This window comes from Callospermophilus lateralis, chromosome 4, assembly GCF_048772815.1.
Source record: "Callospermophilus lateralis isolate mCalLat2 chromosome 4, mCalLat2.hap1, whole genome shotgun sequence".
In the NCBI taxonomy this organism is placed as follows: Eukaryota; Metazoa; Chordata; class Mammalia; order Rodentia; family Sciuridae; genus Callospermophilus; species Callospermophilus lateralis.
Genome location: NC_135308.1, coordinates 112,868,310 through 112,892,351, shown reverse-complemented (window position 1 = coordinate 112,892,351; position 24,042 = coordinate 112,868,310).

Below are 24,042 nucleotides of genomic sequence, written 5' to 3'. Positions count from 1 at the left end.
CTGCAGGATGATAATTTATTTTCCTTCTGAAATCCAAGGAACTACTTAAAGCAATTATGAAAACTGGAAAATCATGTTATAATCACCCCAAAACACTAAAAATGCTCATGTCACTGAAACATTAAAACCATAACTTGGTCTATAAATTACAGTACACATCAGCTATCTATAAATGGTCAAGTAAAGATTAAAATATGATATTCCTAATTTGCAGAAGAAAAACAAAAATGTGAAGGGAAGAGTTAGTGTAATTTTACTCCTATTGTTCTTATCCAACTTAACATATCTATTAAAAAAGATGTGTTATTTGCTTTTATATGAATATATAAACTTTTCATATATTTCTTGTTATGTTTTTACTAGTGCATTATAATTTTACATTATAGTGGGGTTCATTATGATATTAATGCAGGCACATAATTTGCTTCAACTCATTCCCCATTACTTCCTCTTTTCCTTCCCTCCTCCCTCCCCTTGTTCCTCTTCCTCTACTCTTCTGATTCTCCTTCTATTTATCTGCACAGATATTTTTTTCAACCATGCACTATAATTATGTATAAAAATTATATTCATTGTGGTGTATTTATACATGCAAATAACCTAATCCAATCAATTTTATTATTCATTTTATTCTCTTTCCTTCCCTTCCTCCTCCCTCACCCTCTGACTTACTACTTCTCTTCTACTGGTCTCCCCTCTTTTTTTTCTGAGATTTCCTCCCTCATATTTTAATTCCTTTTTACTCTGTAGTTTTCACATATAAGGGAACTATTTGACCCTTGACTTTCTGAGTGGACTTAATTAACTTATGATGATTTCTTCAGTTCCATCATTTATCTGAATAATGCAAACATTTTACAATAAGCTTTTACTGATTTTGAATGTCTTTATTTAAAAAATAATGCAAAGAAATGTTTCATGTACTCTGAAAATACCATTAATTTATAATTACTTTCAATCACTTCTGTGTATATCTACAGGCTCTATAATAACAGAAAGAAGAGTAAAAAATGGTTTACGTATATTTGGTGCACTCAAAGGCTTTGTGCCAGGCACTCACGTTCATCACATCATTTTATGTTTCTTTATGATGAAGGTAATATGCAATTACTCATACAGAGAAACAGGAATAGAACAAAAGTTAGCAATAGAAGAGCTGTAATTTGAATGCTGGTAGTTGTGGGACTTAACAATTGTTTTATTAACATAAGAACTTTTGCTCTAAACTCATATCTGGTGTCATGCTTGAATTATAGCTTTGCCTTGGAGACTCTCTAGGATTTATAAAGATGAAGTAACACCTCTCAAAAGGCAGTCTAGAGGAAACCTGGAATATTGCAAGAGTCTTGCAGTTTTCCTCCTAAAAAAGTGCTTTCCTAGAAAATTGTATTTCTTTTTCTTTTTTTTTTCCCCCTGGGGATTGAACTACTCAGGGATACTTGATCACTGAGCCACATCCCCAGCTCTATTTTGTATTTTATTAGAGATAGAGTCTCACTGAGGTGCTTACTGCCTCACTGTTGCTGAGGCTGGCTTTGAACTGGAGGAAACTGTGTTTCTTAATACTCAGAACCAAGGCTGTTTTGGAGGGCCTTTGCTGAACTTTGTTTTTCAACAAGAAATAAGTTTGGTTCATTAGGCAATCACAAGGGTCTCTGAGTTGTAACCTTCAACCCTTCCATAACCAATGCTCTGTCCAACTGTTAGACTCATTTTATTTTTTCTTTATATTGCCTTCTAACCTCTCATCATTTCAATCCATCCTTACTCTATTTTTAATTTCTAAACTGTAAAATGCATTGTTATTCTGTTAACATAAAGTTTTTGCATAACACTTGACTGTTTAATATCATGAAAAATTGATCACCTGGACAAATATGACCCTTAGACTGCTGCACTTAACTTAAAAATTATCTACATGCCGAGCATATATTCTTTAGTTCCACTGACTTTATTTCCAATGTCTTTTGCTATTTAAATTAATACAAGTATGTCAGTAATGGACTGATGCGCATTTGTGACATTCTAAGTATTTATGACCCAGGACATGGTATGCTATCAGAAGTCCTGCTGACTATATCCAAATCCTGATTTTAGCATTTATCCTGTGTCTAGGTCAAGTTTATTGTGACAATACAATTACCCTGGGTGAGTAACTGAACCTTTCCATTTCTCAATCTCTCATCAAACAAGTGAGAAAATAATGTCAATTTTACAGCAACATTTGAGAGTTTTCAACAAAACATCTTATCACTGTGATTTTGTCCATTGTAAATGTTTATTAGAAAGCAACTATAATTATTTATTTTTATATCTTTCAATTTCAAAGCAATAAAACTGATCTCCATTCCTCATAAATGCCAATGCCTTGTGTTCTGACTTGAGCATGATGCTTTTCACACACAATATTTTTCTTCCAAATTTTATTCTTGTATTCACATATGGGATTGCCTGTCCTATTTTTCTACACAGTTTTTTTCCTAATCCTCTAAGGCCCAGATCAACTCTTTCCTTCTACCTACAACTTTACCTGATAATTAAAGAATAATTTTGCTTTGTACTTCCTTGATTCTTTATGCACACTTCTGATAGGAACTTTATCATATTGAGATACAATTATTTATCATTGAAATTTGTTGAATACTGTGTGACAAAAAAGCACTTCACAAATATTATTTCAATATATGTTTATTATTTCAATATATGTTTCAAAATAATCCTTAATGTTATCTGTGGTTATCCTCATTTCTCTGATTCATACATAAAAGTCAATGAAAAAATAAATTGTTCAAAAGCACTTTTTATAAGTTCAGAAAGGATTTAACCCAGGATAAAACAGCTCTTAGTTACCACATTTCCTCCAGATTCCAGATCAAGGATCCAGTCTTATCAGTGTCTTCATCAGTGTTGAAACCTCAATAGCAAGATGAGTCTCAGAGAAGAGTAGACATTAAGTTGTATATCTGGAAGTATGAATCCCCTGATGAATTTTCCTTAGAGAAGACGTAGTACATAGATGTACTACTAAAAGAGCATCTGTGGCAGAAACTTGATAGGTGACCACCATGAGTCATTTGCCTGTTATGAAAGAGATCTAAAAATCTATTCTGAGTAACCTTTATTTCCAACATAACTACTTTGGACAACAAAAGCAAGATGCCAAAAGGAATAATCATGAGAATATACTTCTATAACTTGCAGGCAGGTGTAGTGTGATTTTTTTTTTATCCATTAGAATGAACAGAGTTTTAAAGAACTATACTGCGGTATCAATTAACTTTTTTATTTTTTTTTTGGTAATTTTGTAACTGGGGATTAAACTCAAGGACACTGGATCACTGAGCCACATCCCCAGCCCTATTTTGTATTTTATTTAAAGACAGGGTCTCATTGACTTGCTTAGCATATTGACTTTGTTGAGACTGGCTTTGAAATTTTGATCCTCCTCCTGCCTCAGCCTCCAGAGCTGCTGAGATTACAGGTGTGCACCACTGCATCCAGCTTTTATTATTACACAACAAGTACCTTAGTTCATTTTCTGCTGCTATAACTTGAAGTTTAGTCAATTTTTTTAAAAGGGATTCATACTGGCTCCTGGTTCTGGAGGCTGTATAGTGCATAATCTGGTGGCTGCACACGGTGAGAGCCTTGTGCTGCTTTATAACATAGTGGAGGGTGGAAAATAAAAGAAGGAAAGGCAAGGCAGGTGTGGTGGCACATACTCTAATCCCAGTGGCTTGGGAAGCTGAGGCAGGGGGATCTCAAGTTCAAAGCCAGCCTCAGCAAGGGCAAGGCGCTAAGCAACTCTCTCTCTCTCTCTTTTTTTTTTTGCTCCAAAATGAAATATAAAATACTTAAAGTAAACAGAATGGCTCCTACTTTCTTAATAATATATCACATAATACAAATAAATAAATAAAATGCAAAATAGGGCTGAGGATGTGACTCAGTGGTCAAGTGCCCCTGAGTTCAATGCCCGGTACCCCACCACCACCAAAAAAAAAAAAAAAAAAAAAAAATGGAGTGAAAGGCAAAACATGAGAGGTGCCTTTGGTCCATACCACTGCCTCACTGACTTTCCCAGGAGAGCAAGAACTCATTTCCACAAGAAAGGCATTAATTACTCTTAATATTGTAATCATCTCCCTAAGCCCTTGCCTTCCAAAACTGCCATGATGGCAATCACATTTCAGCCAGAGTTTTAAAGGGATCAAATTATAACACAAGTCATGACAAAATTGTGCCTTAAATTAATATTTTTTTTTCATTTGCCCATAAGTCAACAGTGTGATACAACAAACCCATTCTGGGCTTTGCTGACCTTAGATGAGCTAACTCATATACAGGTGGTTATCTAACCAACTGGCTAGAAGCTGGTTTAAAATGGCTTTGCCAAAGATTACTCTCTGTATAGGAGAGAAGATGTTATATACAGAACCCTCTGTAATTTAATGTATTATATGATATATCATTAAGAAAATGGGAGTGATGCTGTTTTGTTTAAGTATTTTATTTTTCATTGTGGACCAAAAGATGAGAAAGTTGAAGGAGGAAGCAATTATTCATTTGCTGGTAAAGAGAATGCTCATGTATAATAAATGATAGTAGAAATATACAGAATTTATAAATAACAGTAAACATTGCTTAACAATTTCCTCAAAGTTCTAGATAAAAATATTTGAACAAAAAAGAACTAAGAGTATTAGCCATTTTGATAAGAACATAGATGTGATCTTATTTCATATAAAGATTTTTTCCTGCTAGGAAACATGGATAATAATATTATAAAAAAAATCTAAGTACTTTTCCTATTTATCTTTTTCTTCCTGTAGCAAAGTCACTACCATCAGGATGTCAAGCACAATATTTCTTCGCTTATGGAGCAATTACGTGATGTGGAGCCTGTTTTCATTAGTAAAGATGATTGTACAGAAGAGAGCAGAAAAAAGCACTCACACTTGTCCATGGAACACTATAGAATAAAAACATTAGAAACTCTGTGCTTTCCAGACATTTGTTCACTCTTCATTACTGCTCGTGATTCTGCTGAAATGTAACAACAAAAACAAAAATTTCCTGGAATATTTAATTTAAATTTCTAATTCTAGTCATATTTCACATTCAAATTAGCCTTTTTGTACCGTTGATTTTAGGCAAGATCTAAACATAGATAATTTTAACTCAACCTTTTCAAAGAAGGAGATAGAGTCTATGTTGATTTTGTATGAGGTAACATCAACAAATGTTAACTGCTAAGTGCTTTATGTAATGTATTTTAAGTATATGTTATATACTATTTGAGATTGACTAGTTAAAATTCGAGCTTAAACTGTGTTTCTCACTTAAACAAAAAAGATGAAGATTTAACTTAGGCCCTGGCTATTGTTATATAACCATCCAACATAGAAATATTTATTTACCCTTTGTGTTTTCTTCCAACTGTATATTTTACTTATAGAAAATAAATTAAAAAGGTTTTTCTTCTCCAATTCTACATATTACAACACTACAACACTATTCTTAAAATTCAATTTAATCTACTTGACATTATTTTGAAGCCCAAAACATTTTCTGATTGTTGCATTCTAAATGAGTTTTTTTTTTTTTCTGAATGGCAATCAGAATTGTGGATGTCATCAAGAAAACAGTTATATCATTAAAATATTTCTTCCCTTTCTAGGAATCACTGTTTAAGTATTCCAAATCATTTCCTTCTCCAAAGTTTCATGATTACATTTCTCTAGATTTTTATTATATTTAGAAATATATGTATTTAAAAACCTACACTTTTTTAGCTTGTCTTATAAATCTGACTATATCTAATTACTGATTTCAGTAACACAAAGGTTGTTAAACAAGGCTATCATTACCTTTTATTTCATGTTTATCATGCCTCCATAATACAATGTTATCCAGAAATCTCTCCTTTATTATATATATTTATCTATTTTTATAACCAGTTTTTAATTATGTACCAGTGAATAATGAATCCTAAATCCCATGATATTTTATTAGAGTTTGAGAAAATAAATATTGAAATATCTCCCTTTATCCAAAGGTATCTATGATTTTCTGCCTGTTGATATTACTAAAGATGGTATTCATGCACTTAATTCACCTGTGATTGGTTCAAAATAATTTCTCTCTGAAAGAATGATATAATTCATCTGAATTACAATGTGACAGAGTATGCTAGCATATACATCAAATAATATTGCAAACTGTCTGAGTGACTACTGTGAATATATTAATGTCATATAATGAAAATGGCCCAGAATCATGTAAAGGCAAAATATTTTAGTGATAAAAGGCATAGAATAAAACCAAAATGCCTGTGTTTGGGCTTTTGGCTCTTCCAGTTGGTACTTGGTGATGTAGAGTAGGTTATTTAATCTTTCTATCCCATCTATCCCACAACATATTTATATGTAATAAAAAATGTTGTTACTTGAGAGAATTTAATGGATCCAAGGTGTGTATGTATATATACATATGAGTGTGTTTATATACACCTGTATATGTATAGGATTTCATTATCAAACAATACAGCAGATAACACAACAGTGATACTTAGAATGTCTAGCTTCTTAAGCAATAGTTTCTATCACTATTATTATTTATGATCTACTGTAACTTTCACATCAATTAAAAAACAGATTTATCAGCAATATTAATTATTACCAACAACCAACATCCTACATCAGAGCTTTAGAGATAAATTTCTAAATATTTAATACTTTCACCTGATTGTAAAAAAAAAAAAAAAAAAAAAAACCCAACTTTTTCCTTGGGATTAGGAATAAAAGAGCAAAACATTGAGAGGCCTTTCAACCAAAGCAGTGCAAGAGCAACTCTTGCTTAAACCACAAAGATACACAAGTGCCTCTGAGATTAAAACAGGGAAAGAATAAGGCTTAGTATATATTTTATTCATGATTAATACAATGAATTTTCTTTGGGGAAATAAGAATCACAAAATTGAAACTTGAACTCTCAACTATAATACCATTGCACTTTTCTAAATGAGACTGTCATTTCTAATATATTATTTTGCTCACAACTTCCTCTCCTTTTCATAGCAGTATTTAAAACTTTTTCTACTCTTCTAAAAACCCTAAAAGATCTCATTCAGACTCAGGGGATGACTCTGAATCTTATCCCATATGAAAATGGAAAGCTAAGGTAAAATAATAACCTTAATTTCCTAACACCAAACCTGAACAAAGCAATCTCTTCTTCTGTTTTCCTAATACAATAAATCATTCCACATCCAACTTTCTTACTTAAACATTATTTATTTATTTTTTATTTCATGTCAGATAGAAACATTACATCTCTTTTCTAGTTGCTAAATTTTAGAATAATTTCTACTCATTAGCATTTAAGCCCATTTAGATTTCTCTCATATTAAAAATTAAGCAAAAGAAAATTTCAATAGTATCTTAAAAAGCAACAGAACACTGAAACTACCACTTGATCTCACTCTTCTGTTACCACTTAGCATTTGCTACATAATGACTCAGTTTACTTAATCAACAATTATTGGTTTCATAATTCCCTGAGTTGCCTACGCCATTCCTGTCTGGTCTGGGTTCTCTGTGGCTGGAGCTGAGGACAGCTTCTCCCAATGCCCTGGGATGGACTTATCTAAAAAGTCTGATAATTTCCAGGCTAATTGGCCTCTTGGCTGGGTAAGTCATTTGGACTAGCTCATATTTTCCCTCTAATACTCAGCTTTACCTGACAATTATAAGCTGTTCATGAATACTGAAATAATTTTGAGAGCATGATTTTGCCCTCTCCAAGAGATACTTGGTAAGTGGTAGTGTATTACTCTATAGGTGGGGTCTGTGAAAGTGGCTGGCCTCTGTAGGTAAGAAACAGATTTCAGTACTTAATGTAAGCTATGCCGGCCAGTGTTGGATCAGACCCCAACAGCTCACTTCCAATTTCTTTTCCTGGGTTTTGTTTTTGTTTTTGTTTTGTTTTGTTTTGGGGAAGGGTATGAGGGAAACTCTCCCACTGAGCCACATCCCCAGCCCGGTTTTGTATTTTATTTAGAGACAGGGTCTCACTGAGTTGCTTAATGCCTTGCTTTTGCTGAGGCTGGCTGTGAACTCACAATCCTGTCTCAGCCTCCCAGCCACTGGGATTATAGGCGTGTGCCACCATGCCCAGCTGGGAGTGTGGCATTCTTATTTCCTAAATTTGATAAATGAAATCCACAGATAAGTGAGAGAAGAGTAGGAGTTATTCAAGTTTGAATAGAAATATAAGTCCCACAGGGCGGGAGGGGACCCAAGAGGGATTGCCACTGAAAGGTATTAGTCTAGGAGTTTATATAGCACCTGGGTCAATGCTATTGTTCCATATTTATGCTAATTAGGATTTGGCAAAGTACTAATGTGCTCAGTCTGACTGGGCAAAGTAACGGGGTCGGGGGGGAAGGGAGGGTGACAAGGAACTTGTGAAGGTTGAAACAGCGGGAGCCACTTTATTGTAGGACAGTAGAGGTATATATACATTACTGAATACACAGCTTGACTCAATTTAGCATCATCCAGTTACAGCAATCAGTCATTAAGGAATCCTCATCATCTTAATAATTATACACAGCTTAACTTAATTAACATCATTGGATACAGCAGTTAGTCAATAAGGAATCTCTATCATCTTAAGGGCTCACTAATGTTACCTCATCTTAATAATTACATACAGCTTAACTCAATTAACATCATCTTAATGGCTCACTGGCATTACTTCTCAAACCACTCCTCCTAGCATACTGCCAGGTGCCATCTTGACTTGTCTGTGGCTCTCAGCACTAATGATATTGGTTATACCTGCAATCCATTTAGATCTGCCTCACTTCTGTTTTCTCATCACTTCTCTATAATCCCAGCTTCACAAGGGTTGAGGGTAGCTGATCATTCATGCTTGGGAGTGTGAGCTGCACTATGTGGAGTGGGCTTCTGCTACAGACGGACCCATGGTACTTAGGTGGAGCCTCACCTCAGTCAACGTATTGCTACTAATGCTGGCTCTCAGCAGAGGCTCATATTTACCACCCATGCTCCATCTTGCCTGGTCTGCTGTTCTGAAGCTCTGGGACAAAGGCTTTCTTTATAGTTAAAAACAGAAAGTAATACTAAGGGGGGAAATGAAATTTGCTAAAGTATATATGTCAATACTCTCCCAGCTTTTTTTTTTAACATTTCCCTTATCACTTTATTTATTAGAGATTTAGATCCATATTGAGGCACCCATCATGGTGGATTTGCTTCTCAACAAAATCATTCCTATAATTGGAATTTACCCTTACCGATCCCTATCTGAAATTTTTATTCCATTTAGCTCAAAGTTAAACTAGAAAATAGATAATCACATATTAAGGAAATGTTAGGTATTGTCAGATAGAAATTTAACTTTCTGAATTACATATAAAGGAAGCCTAGGAATCTCGAATTTCTCAAGACCACAGAGTTAGTGGGATATCCACATTTACATAACAGCAAATACTCAATTGCAATTACAACTTGGTGAATACATGATACTATTTACTTTCCACTTCACATCATAGTGTTGCTGAATTTTTCTACATGGAAGATGCAGAGTAATAGAATCTGGAAATATCACCTAGAAAAAGAGGAATTGCACATCTGCACATTAAAAATACTTTTAAAATAGAAGATTAAGAGAACCATGAAGCCGAATACTTTTACAGGTCAAATGACCATGAAGCCCACCACGATGATATTTAAGTAATTAAATAGTACCAAAGTGTCATTGCTATGCTCTTTTTAGAGTTAAATTCAAGCAAGAGGAAATTAAAAGATAATTTAAGAATCAAAACATGTTAAACTTTCAGAGAACATGAGAACAGTACTTATATTTTGAAGCTAGTTGGCTCTTTGTGAAAATACCTCCTCTACTTATGGTGCATTTATCATCTTCTCACCTCATTCCTCTGCTCACTTCACAAATGTGCTTCTTCCTGGTTGTGGGTTGTCTCTGAACAATGCACCTTGTGTCCTCCCAACTAACATCAGAAAACCACAGATGTCTCACTACCAACATCTACTGCCTTCCTCAGTCTGCTCCAGGACCTGTTGTGTCTCACCTGCATTAAGTAAATCATCTCTTGATGTATTTATTGTTTTTCGCTAGTTTTTCCCCATTTCAAGTTAGCCTACATGATGTTTATAAATCATACCAAAATAAAAACAAGATTGTGGTACTTACTATAATTGAACAAAATCTAAATTTTTGTGCCTGGAAATCCTCATATAATTCCTCCCTTATATGGCACCCATTCATTGACCCCCAGTCTCTTGAAGTACCATACAATTCCCCTAACCGGTGTCTTCACTATTTCGATGTGTTCTGTTCTTTCTTTCATTAAAAATTTTCAGAATGTTAATTGAACTGGTTCCAATACTATTTAGCCTACAATCACTTTTTTTTAAAAAAAATGACCATTGTCTTTGAGTACATATATATGTGTGTGTGTATATATATATATATATATATATATATATATACTAATAAGCCATTCAAATTTAATTAAATTCGAACTATTTAACAAAACTTAAAAATTTACTTACACATTTTTTTAATTTAATGAACTATTTAACAATCACCCCATTTTCCAAAAAGCAATTATCTTGGGAATGATTGGGAATTTTAAAAATAATTTATCAGAAGTCTTTATTATTATAATATACAAATTGCACATATATATTTAGTGCATTAAAAAGCAAATAAAAGTAGAAAAATTTAACCTTTCCCCAAGTACACAAAAATCTTCTGACAAGATATAAAATATTGAAAAATTTAGTTTAAAGACCAAATTGATTTTATTAGCTGTTTGTGAGTTAGACAGCAGCTAAAATTAGAAAAAAATATATATAGGCAAGTCTCCACTGGGCATGCAGAAATTGGTTTTTACTGAGCAGGAATAGAAAACAATATAATGCAAAAAGCAGATCTTTTTAATGTTAGGCTATTTCAGGTAACTTTGCTTGTAAAGACTAAAGAAGAAAGCACTTCCATATCCTGCTGGTTAAAACTGATCTGTTAAAGCATTGATTATCAACTCTTTCCTGATTTCTAAGAAGTTCTAATTTAGTTTTGGTTATAATTACATGGAATTTTTGCACCAGTGATTTTATTTTGATATGGTTCACTGGGGCATGGTGCAGGTAGGTGCTCAGTACAAGTAAATTGCTTTTCATATATCTTATGTAAAAATTCTTATTTTTATTTTTTTATTTTTTTTAATTTTATTTTTTTATTGGTTATTCAAAACATTACAAAGATTTCAGAATCACATCGGTTACACATCCACATTTTTACATAATACCATAATAGTAACTGTTGTATTCTGCTACCTTTCCTATCCTCTACTATCCCCCCTCCCCTCCCCTCCCATCTTCTCTCTCTACCCCATCTACTGTAATTCATTTCTCTCCTTATTTTTTTCCCATTCCCCTCACAAACTCTTATATGTAATTTTGTATAACAATGAGGGTCTCCTTCCATTTCCAAGCAATTTCCCTTTTCTCTCCCTTTCCCTCCCACTTCATGACTCTGCTTAATGTTAATCTTTTCCTCCTGCTCTTCCTCCCTGCTCTGTTCTTGGTTGCTCTCATTATATCAAAGAAGACATTTGGCATTTGTTTTTTAGGGATTGGCTAGCTTCACTTAGCATAATCTGCTCTAGTGCCATCCATTTCCCTGCAAATTCCATGATTTTGTCATTTCTTAGTGCTGCGCGCGTAGTACTCCATTGTGTATAAATGCCACATTTTTTTTTTTATCTATTCATCTATTGAGGGGCATCGGGGTTGGTTCCACAGTCTAGCTATTGTGAATTGTGCTGCTATGAAAATCGATGTGGCAGTATCCCTGTAGTACGCTCTTTTGAGGTCTTCAGGGAATAGTCCGAGAAGGGCAATAGCTGGGTCAAATGGTGGTTCCATTCCCAGCTTTCCCAGGAATCTCCATACTGCTTTCCATATTGGCCTCACCATTTTGCAGTCCCACCAGCAATGTATAAGAGTACCCTTTTCCCCACATCCTCGCCAGCACTTGTTATTGTTCGACTTCATAATGGCTGCCAATCTTACTGGAGTGAGATGGTATCTTAGGGTGGTTTTGATTTGCTAGAGATGGTGAGCATTTTTTCATGTACTTGTTGATTGATTGTATGTCCTCCTCTGAGAAGTGTCTGTTCAGGTCCTTGGCCCATTTGTTGATTGGGTTATTTGTTTTCTTATTGTTTAATTTTTTGAGTTCTTTGTATACTCTGGATATTAGGGCTCTATCTGAGTAAAAATTCTTATTTTTAACAAAGAAAAAAATTCAATAAATATGAAAAAAAATTATTCCATAGGTAATTTTTAATGAAGGCCTAAATAGGATGAGCAGATGGTAAAACATTAAAAATTGATTAATTTCAGATGAAATGTCATTAAGTGTCCCAGTCAAACATCTTTAGGACGAAACAAGTGGGTTGGTTGGTATCAGGTGACCATTTTTTGTTAACTGGCTCTGGGTGAGTGTCTGACAGTTGATTTCTGGCCAAGGATACCTTCTGAGTTTGTCAACTCTACTTCAACTTCCTGGACAGATACATCTCTTCCATATAATGATTCCTTATTCCACACCTAAAGTATTTTTTTTTTTGTTCTTCTACAAGCATTTTCACTTTACAGATGTGATGTTCTCAGATAAATCAGTTTTAATCAGTGAGATTTTGTCTAATATATGAATATGTAAATATGCAAATATCTCTCAGTTTGTGGACCAAAAGTTTTTAATCTTTTATAGAGTATCTAATTTGAATTGCTATGACACAGTTACAATAATTAACCACATTGTAGAGAAGGAAGAGGATGGTGGCATTTTGAATTCCACTATGATGATGTCACCTGGGTCCTTCATTTCATTCTTGTTCTGGAGCAGTAGCATATAAAACATAGTATAAAACATCAAAGGATGAGGACAGGAGTAGCATTAGTAATCATTGCTGTAGGTCATTGTTTCCATTTTACCATGGACAGAAAACTCAAATATATCATTTAAAATAATTTCTTCTGCAGGTATTACCAAAATGTATGTGTTTATCCACATAATACATTTGCTTTGGGAATGATTTGGGGATACCTGGATAGCATTGTTACATTCCAACTAGTGCACAGGTTTTAAGCATTTTCCTTCCCTTTATACAACAATGTGTTGTCAATTTATCTGTAGTAACAAAACATAATCATTATATTTCATCCATAAAAAATATTCTCAACTTCCCTCAATGCTCTTAGAAATCTCTCTCCACATATGCCCTGACAGTATTGGGAAGACTTTAAGAGTTGAAACTCAAACTAGTGTGGAGTCTTCATTTAGAAACTTAAGATAACATTTTTGAAAATAGATCCTCAATTTATTGACCCTTCAAACTATTTGAACATTGAACCATGTTCTTCTTGAAATCCGACTCATAAATGGCTTGTATTTGTGAATTTTCTTGCATTTTTACATTAGATATACTCCAAGACTTTAAATCTGCCCATTGTCCAATATGGTGATGCACACCTGTAATCCCAGAGGCTTGGGAGGCTGAGGCAGAAGTATTGTGAGTTCAAAGCCAGCCTCAGCAAAAGTGAGGCACTATGCAGCTCAGTGAGACCCTGTCTCTAAATAAAATACAAAACAGGACTGGGGATGTGGCTCAGTGGTCAAGTGCCCCTGAGTTCAATCCCCAGTACTGAATAAAAAAACAATAACAACAACAAAAGATCTGCCTGTGACTTTAAAAACAAAATGACTGATTAAATTACTTTGGCTAAAATTTACCAGAAAAGGGGAGAAGAGGTTTTCTTATTGCTAAATATGATTGAAATTAAGGCAGCTCACTAAAGGACATTGGCTGATTGATTTTTATCTCGGTCACAGGTGAAACAGTCACTAAACTTTTTGAATCTCTTCAAAACAAGAATGTCAAGTCAAATAACCTTTAAATTTCTGTCAAATTTAACATTTTACCAGGACCTTCATGATAACAAAGCTAGAGTTGTGACTATATCTGACAGAATTAATCAGATTCAAATAAAACAAATAGTAATAAATGAATAAATAATTCATGCCTTTGCAAAAATATCTTATTTTTTGCTCCAGCAAGTATCTCCCTTTGTCAGTACCCTTAGAGGTCCAATTATGACCATTTTAATATTAATTTTGAAGATCATTGCTTTTGGGTCAAATAATGTTTCTTTAATTTCATTGGTGTTTGCATTGTTATCAAAATTTTATCTAATTTTATCAAAATTTTGTCTAAATATTATCTCTTTCTGTATCACCTCTCTTGCATTGAGCAGTCATTATACTGGCATCTATAACTTGCTAATAATTGAACTCCCCAGTTATCTAACTTGAGATATGTCCAAAGGAAAAAAGTAAATTGTTTCTCAGAAAAAAAAAAAAAAAAACACCAGCAACACACTTAGTTACTAAGATCTCAACAATAGTCTGAACTTAATGAATTGATACCACATTTTATGTCTTTCCACACATCACTTGGTATTTCCTTGCTTGCTGATGCTTTTACAGATTTCCCTTGTTAATAATGTTTTGTGTTGTTACCAAGCCTAATTTGGTTTTTAGCAAAGGCTTTGAATTTTTTAGAATAGAGTCATTTAAAGATGATCGTAGATAAATTACCACCACAAATGCAGCTAAATTGCATAATCACACAGATTGATTTTGTGTTAGCCTTCAAGATGTATAGATGCATGGTGGCATCTCTGTCAAGGGGAGGTTCTATAAGCCAAAGCCCTTCTAATTTCTAGAAAGCAGGGAAAATATCAAGGGACCAAAGAAAAACACAGTTCTCCAAGTGAAATTCCTACCTATTCCTAGATGATCAAGAGAATGGCCACACTTCGACCTGCTCTTAAACATCTGAAGGCCAGAGAGTGTGTGTGGGTGTGCACACACATACACACTGATTTCTGCTAACATTGGGAACCAAATCAACTTCTATTTGATTGCTAGCTTTAGTTTTTTTCTTACTAGTTTACTTCACCTTCCACCATCAATAAGAGTGTTTGTTATAAGGAAACTCCCTTTTCATGATTCTTATGAGAATTAGAGTCATAAATAATTTAGCATTATTGACACAAATAAGCAGACATAAGTGAAATAAGTGGTGGCATTTCCCATCAGGCAGCTCCTAAACAAACAAACAAAAAGAACATGTAGCTAATCCCATGCCATGCTCCTCAGATCCCCTTTAGGACTGAAGGACTGATTAAAAGTTCTGATTAACAGTCCTCAATTGTTACCTTCAGCAAAAAAAAGCCATCTCACTCCAGAAACCTAATCCCTTCCCTGCTTCTACTGGTTGCTGGTGGCTGCAGAAGTTTCTTGACTTGTACCTTGTTGCAACCTCTGCCTTTGTGATCTCAGGGCCTTCTCTTATATGCCAAGTCTCCTTCAGTCTTTGTCTTAACACATTTGTGACCTTTAGGGCTCACCTAGATCCAGCAGGATAACCTTCCATGTCAAGATCCTTAACTGATTTCACATTTGCTAAGATCCTTTTTCCTTCTAAGGAAATATTCAGAAGTTCCAAGATCAGGACTTCATTTCTTTGAGCGATTATGTTTCAGTCTTCTGCCAATTATTGCATGGATTGAGGCTGTCTCCTTTCAAGCAAAATTAAGGAGATATGAAGACATGCAAAACAAAGCCACTGTTTTCAATAAAAAGTTTACTTGGATAATATAGTTATTTTAAATTAAAATATATTGTTAAGCTTAACAGGCAATTGGATTATCATTACTTAATATTTTATAAGTCAATGATATTTTAAAATATTGGTATCAATAGATAAAACCCACATAAATAAAAGTTTGTTAGAATCCTCAATAACTTTTAAGAGTGCAAAGGAACATTAACAAGTATTTATGTGGAAGTAAATTAAGTAAAAAGCAAATTCCTCAGAGTGGTGAGTTTTTATTGCTCTTTATTGTATGTTTTATGTATTATCTGAATATAAAATATTAAATTGCTGTCATGAAATACATTGCTTAATTTCATTTATAATACTACAAACAGGAGTACCAAGTCTGAGATTCTGAATATCCTTGCAAACAAGGATATTCTTGTTTGAATATTCTTTGAGTAGCTCTTACAGTTCCTTCAAGGATACTGTAGAATTTCCATTAGTTGAAAGCTTCCCATATTACCTGCTAAGGATGTCATTAATCTCCAAGTTGTCTAATAACATGCTTCTTAATTGCTACCTGACTTTTAAATCAGAACATCTATAATTCCCTACCAAGGGAGCAAACAATTCCCTCCTGAGGTTACGAATAATATCCTTGAAGTTTTTCGTCTTTCTAGAGGAGTCATAAGAATTTGTGAATACAAAAGCTTTCTCATTCAAGTATATGTCCTTCAGCTACACAAATAGAGATACAAATTATTATGGCATTGTAGCAATCTCGGTTGGATTGTTCCGGACTTTTCATGGGGTTTTGTATGTCTTTATTTATAATCATTAAACTGTCACTTAACAGCATTATCTTACTTTATCTTTGAAAATTACAAGATAGGCTGCTAAGTGCTTAGGATTTGCAGCCAGACATACCTTGGATGAAATCCCATATCTGCTGTTTCTTAGTTATAAACCTTGGGGCTATCACTTAATTCTATATTAGTTCCCTTTACTGTAAAATGAGGATAACAGTATCTGAGAGATTTGCATAAAAATTAAAGAAGAAGCCATAATAAATCATTTGTACACAATAAGTTAGCATTACTAAACAAGGTTACTGATCTTTTTCCATTCTTTTCTTGTTCCATTTATATATCTGTTTCTAAACCTGTTGTTTACTTTGGTTACTGTTTTAGGACACAGAAAGTAAAATTCCTGGTGTATCTTACTATGATTAGTATTTCTCATCAAACTGACAGTCTGAACTGAGATCAAAACTGGAAGTAGATTATACCATTCCTTGGTGTTTATCTACAAATTAAAGTCTGAATACTTTAAAGACACATGCAATCCCATGTTTATATCTGTATAATTCACAATAGCCAAGTTATGAAATCATCCTAAGTGTTCACCAATATATGAATGGATAAAGAAAATTTGGTATATATGCACAGTGGAATTTTATTCAGCCATAAGGAAGAAAGAAATTATATTATTTGCAGAAAAATGGATGAAACTGGAGACAATAATGGGAGGGAAATAAGTCAGACTCAGAGAAAAGTAACATGTTTTCTGTCATGTGAAAGGCAGAGGAAAAACACAGTGGGAAACAGGGGTTGCCATGAAAGTAGAAAGGAGTCCATAGAGGAGAGGAAAGGAACCTGGAAGAGAGGTGAATGGGAAGAGAACACATGGAGAGAGGAGGAGGAGGTTATAGGGAGTGAAATTGGTCAAATTATGATTTTATATATGTACAAATTTGCCACAGCGAAACTCACCCTTTTATTTAATTAATAAACAGCCAAAATATTTTTTTTCTAAAATAAAAAACGAGATGGTCCACTTTGTTTTGTTTTATTGAAAATCTCTTTTTGACAACTTAATCTTCATGCTCTGTCAATTAATTAAATACTTGCCTATATCTCCAAGTTTGCTACTTCAGTTTTCCATAACAATTAATTTTTAGATTTTCAAGACAAAACTCTTGTTTAGGCCACACATCCAAGTAAGTATTACAATGCATTGGCCACCTCTCCTGGAGAGTTAGGAGAATTTCCAAATAGATGTGTTAAAATATACAGACCATGTCACACGTATTTGCACACCTTACCATTTACTAGTGTTCTATGGGAAGGAGTGCTTTGAGTGTATCTCTTTCTGTGCCCTAAATGACTCTTTTCCTTTGCACTGCAGAGAGACCATAGCAAGGATTATGAAGGAGCAGTGATCAAAAAGCCTCTCTAGACTATAAATGCATAGGGAGCAATGGCTTGGCCTTGATCACCTTTGTAAACTTCAAGGAGTGTTTGTGACATGAAAATAAAGACTCAATATATTTTTTTATGATTTAAAAAAAAATTTAAGGATCTCCACTTATTAGGAAACATTTTTTAAAAATCTGATAAAATTCTCTAATTAATCAACTGATAAAAATCAGTGTCTTCTGTATAACATATCTAGCTGTGCCTCTTCAAGAGTGTCCTGAACAGCATCTGCTCTTGCACACATACTCTCATCTCAGCACATGGAACTTCTGGGCCTGGAAGCTTACTGGGTCCATATAACAAGTCATGATATATATGAAAGCTAACAGACTGTGTTAAATCCTCCAGTTTGTATTTACTTGGCAAAGAGAGCTTTTAATGTCTTATGGAAAAGAGTGAGTTACCCATATTTTCAGATGCTTTTTCAAAAGGAGAGGGCAAAGGCAGGGGGAGAAGAATTTTAGTCTCTTGAAATACAAAATATATTAATATTACCTTTGCTAAAGGGATTCATGGATAAATATATTAAAATAGAAATAATCATTAATATATGTAGAATCATTAAGCCTAGAAAATAAATAGAATATTAAAGGAAATTAAACTTAAATACTCAATGTCTGGATACCCTTTTTTGTTGGGGGCTAATGGTATGTAGTTCAATAGTAAAGCACTTGCCCAGTATATGATAAACACTGGATCCAATCCAAAGTATGGCAATAAAACAAGACAATTAAGATAAATGAGACCATTAAGAGATCATTTCTCCTGATACAGAGCTTCTAACTTCTTATACAGATTAGCTACAAATAAATATAATTTGTTAATAAAATATAATATTCTTAAAAGCAAAAAAAATGATACTATATAGAAAGTCACCTGAGAGTGTGGAAAAGGGAAGTATTCATGCAGAAAGAATATTTTAATGAGACTGGGTTTTTTAAGAGCATTAAGAACATTTATGTCTGGAACTTAGACACCAGATCTGAAAGGCATAAAGGACTGGGAGTTTACTTCAGACCAGATCATGAACTTTATCAATTGTTAGTTTTTAAAAATGGTTGAAGAAAATGGATGCACCAGTTTTCTGCAGTAGACTCACCTCCAGGTATTCATCATCTTTACGTGATTCCCTTTGAGATGAGTGGGATCAATGACTTGCTTCTGAATGAATCTGGTAAGGAGATAGGACCCACCTGAGAACCTGTGCCTATGAGACTACATTACTGAGATTGCAATGCCTGTTTTGTGAGGAGATTCTCCCTCACTAGCTTTGAAGAAGCGAAACTCCTGTAGACTTTTGAGCTTTGTAAGAAAGCTCAAAGCTCAAAAGCTTCCTGAGAACGCTCAATGACAAAGAACTGAAGACAGCCTCCAGCTTCCAGTCTCTAGTCAGCAAGGAACTGATGGGCTCCACCCACGAATCTGTGAGGAGGTGAATGCCATCCACAGCCATGCAAGCTTAAAAGCAAATTCTTCCCTAGTTGACCCCTTCCATGAGAACCCAGTCCTGGCAAACACCTTAACTGCACCCTTTCAAGGGACACAACTAAGTTGTTCAGCAACTCCGTATTCACAGAAATTGTGGAATTTTAAAACTGTTTTAACCTTTTATTTTATTTTATTTTATTTTATTTTATTTTACTACACATTAATAAATAACTACCGAAGCATTTGAGCCTATTTTGACATTTTTAGAAAGATACATGTTAACAGTAAAGCAGAAAATCTTGTGCTTTCCAAATTTAAATCCATTTATTCATCATCATATCTAATGTCTATCCTCCAGGGAATTATGTGTAATCTAGACCCAATAAAGCAAGTTACATTTAATAGGTAGTCATACACCCAAGGAATATTATCAATAAGTAATTAATGGGAAATAGTATATTTCTATAAAATGCCTAGTTTGGAAAAATATGAAACACATTGTTCTTTAGTAATCATGCACAATCTTACTATGTAGATTTGTGATAGTTATTATGGTATATTTATAGGCAATCCTTGTACAACATCGAAGAGATACTGCTTTTTGTTTTCACCTGAGAATATATTAAATCAATCTTTTCCAGGAAATATCTGATTTATTTTTAAATCTGTTCTAAGTTGTCAGCAAGAAAAGCAAGAATTTTGTGACAGTACATTGTGAGCATTTGCATGTTTGACAGAATGCAGCACACTTTATTTTAAATGGCAGTATAAGGTTCATGTACTCCTCATCAAAGTTAAAGAGTTATTTCCTTAGAAAAACATCCAGTAATAATAAAAATTATTTAGCAATTAATGTGTTGAAGTGTTCTTTATTAAAGCATTTGCTGGAAATGAATTCCAAGTAATGATAGCACTAAACTTCAAGGTGAAATCATAATTGTCAAAGCCAATTAATAGGCTTTTTTCAAAAGTTATATTGTTATATCAAATTTTTTCCAGAATAAAATAAAGTTATATTTTGAAAGAAAACAATAAAAACAGAGTCATTTTCTAGAACCACCCCTAACTTTGTACAAAACTATTCTTAACGGTCACCATGGATGTCATAGAAATTTCTACCTGCCCTCCAATTTAGAGGCTTAATTCTGCAGGCTGGCGGTGCTCTATTTTATCTTTCTTTTTTAAAAAAATTATGTGTTCAGATCCTCAGCAATGTAAAGACATTCCCTCCTTTTGAAATTTGAGTTTAATATGAAATAAATGTTTCATAAGTCCTTAATGATACAATTTTAGATAATTAGTTCTCAAAATTAAAGACTAAGTTATGGTTCTGAGTATTTTATCTTAATGAAAATAATGCGATGATATTAGGCCATGGAGTTTTAGAAAAGTTGGAAAGTTTGAAGGCTTTTTCATATTAAATGAATGAATGATCTTGGAAAGCTCCATGCCTGCACCTCAGCCTAGGGGAGCACAGCCTTCTCCTGGAAGGACCCAGCACCTGCACTTCCTCCAGCTCCACCTTTCCTTCCTTCTCTAACCCTGTTCTCACGAAATGATCTGCATTCTCCCTCTTTTCAAAAAAAAAAAAGTGTAAATCTTATCTTAAATTCTCCAAACTGCTCTTCTTTCTGGGTGTGGTATTCTTCAGGGAAACTTTATTCCATGGAATTTAAACTTAAATTTATCTTTTCCCATTTTAGAACAAATAATGTCCCAGTTCAAACCTTTCCTTTTTCACCCCCCTGCACATAACATCTGAGAAGCTTAAGGGCTTCCCACTCTAATTTTTGGTGAACAAAATCTTTTTTATTTTTAAAGAGTAAGATAATTGATTGGCTGTATTTTTAGTAAATCCCCTAGAAATCCTTGGCCTCTGTATGTGTGTAGCCACCTTGGAATGGTCTGATGTGCATGTAATTCCTCTCTAACCTAAACTCTTTTCTTCCACATGAAGAATTCAGTCTTATAAACTAAGTTTCTAGACACAAAATGTTAGATACTTGTATTAAACTTGTAATCAAAGTTTGGACATAAAATGTGAAAAGATATTTTGTCTTAGAAACATAAATGTAGTCTTAATATAATCTCTAGAAAAATCAACATCAAATAAAAAAAAACACTCTCTTGTTCTTCTATTACCTATAACTAAGTATTATATTCTGGTTTCTCCACCATATTCCTATTTCCAGGTGAAGAATAAATTAAGTATAAATGTGTGATAGTGGGAAAATTCTACTTTTGGTCCTCTAATTTTCTTGACAGAGATGTCCCATACTCATAAATTTGCTTGCAATAACTTAATAAATTGAAATAGCAATTGCTTTTTTGATGTTCTGCCTGAAGCTCAATATATAGATTGACGTAATTCATTCCTAGCAAGAGCCAAATTTTGGAACTATAAGAATAAGATGAGCAAAGCCCAAATTTCTAACTGTAGTGAACAAGAAAATTGTTTTGAGAGAAAATATTGTAAGAAGAAATGAAATGCAAGCAGGTACACTGCAGAACATACAATGCTTGCTACAAGTGGATAACCTTCTTTTTCCTCTATTAAGTGTTTCATCCTTTCCTTCTAAATATAAAGCTGTAGTTTTCATATTTAAATCTTATTATTTGCTTTGAAATCTATTTTTTCATCTTTTTCCTCTTTTAATATCCTTGAAATAGCTTCACATTTCATGTACACTTGCCAATCAGAGCATCCTATATCTTCTCTTTATGTGTGTTGAGATTCGTGTTTCTCTCCTCATTCCACTCTTTCCTTACAAACATATGAATGTGCTCCCATGAGCAGACATAGAAATACATACTTATGGGCTGGGGATGTGGCTCAAGCGGCAGCGCGCTCGCCTGGCATGCGTACGGCCCGGGTTCGATCCTCAACACCACATACAAACAAAGATGTTGTGTCTGCCGAAAACTAAAAAATAAATATTGGAAATTCTCTCTCTCTCTCTCTCTCTCTCTCTCTCTCTCTCTCTCTCTCCCCCTCCCTCCCTCTCTCACTCTCTCTTTAAAAAAAAAATACATACTTATGTCCATAGGCAATAGATTTGTAATATAAAAAGTTGAATGTGACAAATGATATGACAGTGGGTAGAAATTCTTGAAATATTAAAAAATATGTGCAAGTTGTTACCATTAGAACTATGGTATCATATTCTTCCAGACTTTTTAGATTATTTCTAGTGTTGATTCACTTATTATTATGACATGAGCAACTGGGAGAAATAAGTACTTACATACTCCTGGAAAATGCTACAATTCATGTAAAGGATCATATCAGATTCTCTGTATTTTGCTTGTTTAAATTGAGAAATGTGAAATTTCTTTCTAAATTTTAGAAAGAAAACAAACTACAATTTTGATGGAGAAATATAAATAAGGAAGGAATCATTTATTTACAACTAAGTTTCTTTTTCCCACTTTCTCATAGTACAAAGTTTGTTCTTATCAGGTAACTAAAGAAATTGTAAACAGACCATCTGAAGGTAAGAAGCAAATTTGAATTGATGATAGATATGAAAACATTATAAGTTCCATAGCTAAATTGTTAATATGGTAGGTGTCAGCCACATGTAGCTATTGAAATTAAAATTAAAATAAATAAAAACAATCCAAATAAAAATTTTAGTTCTTAATTCATACAAGCTATATTTCAAATTCTCAGTAGTAGCCTATGTAACTACTGGGTATTTTATACATGAACAGAAATTTTTATCATTGCACGAAGTTCTATTAGTCAACATTGTTTTACAGCCACAATGTATGTGTAACTGTGTAACTGAATATGGGGAATGATGGTTTATACATGTAGGCAGAGAGACTGAGAACAATGTAACTGCTTCTGGATTGAAGATAGGTATGAAACTTTTAGCTGCATATCTATTTTTTTCCTTTATGACAATTTTTAGTAGGGCATAAAATTGTCTGGAATTAAGCTCATTTTCTTCAACTTCATTTACAGCTATGTTAAAGATAGATATAAATAGCAGTGTAATAAGTCAAATCTTAAAGTTTTCCCTAAATGACAGCAGGCTCTCATCTCCCCTGTTGTATTTCCCTAGACCTGGTCTTCTTACTTAATGCCTGAATGTGAATAAAGCGCTGTAGATCCTAATTGCCATATTCAGCTATGAGAACAATGTCACATGCTATGGTGAGTGAAGTAAAAAGAGGAGAAAAGCCTAAATTCCTGAGGAACTCATGGAGCAAGACGACCAACTAGCCTGGAACCACTCAACAGCCTGACATTTCCCTAAAAGAGTCATACATTTCATTTTATTTAATCCTTTATAACTCTAGGTCTATAGCAGTTAAGTCTACAACACATGGCTACGAATGATATTTTTTTCTTTTTCGCTTTTATTTTTGGCTACATGAGAAAAACATTTGAAATGTCTTTTGTGGTAGAATTAAGAAACATACAAAATCATTGGTCTTTCAACCTTCTCTAAATTCTTCTGGGTCACATTTTCATATCTCTGTTTCTTTGAATACTGGAGTCATTTATTACAACTTCCTTTCTGTAGACTTTCTATGTGGTATATTTCTTTTTTCTATCACTGTGATAATTGATTTTATGTCTGATCCTCTTAGCAGTTTGTAAGCTTCAAAAAGACAGGTCTG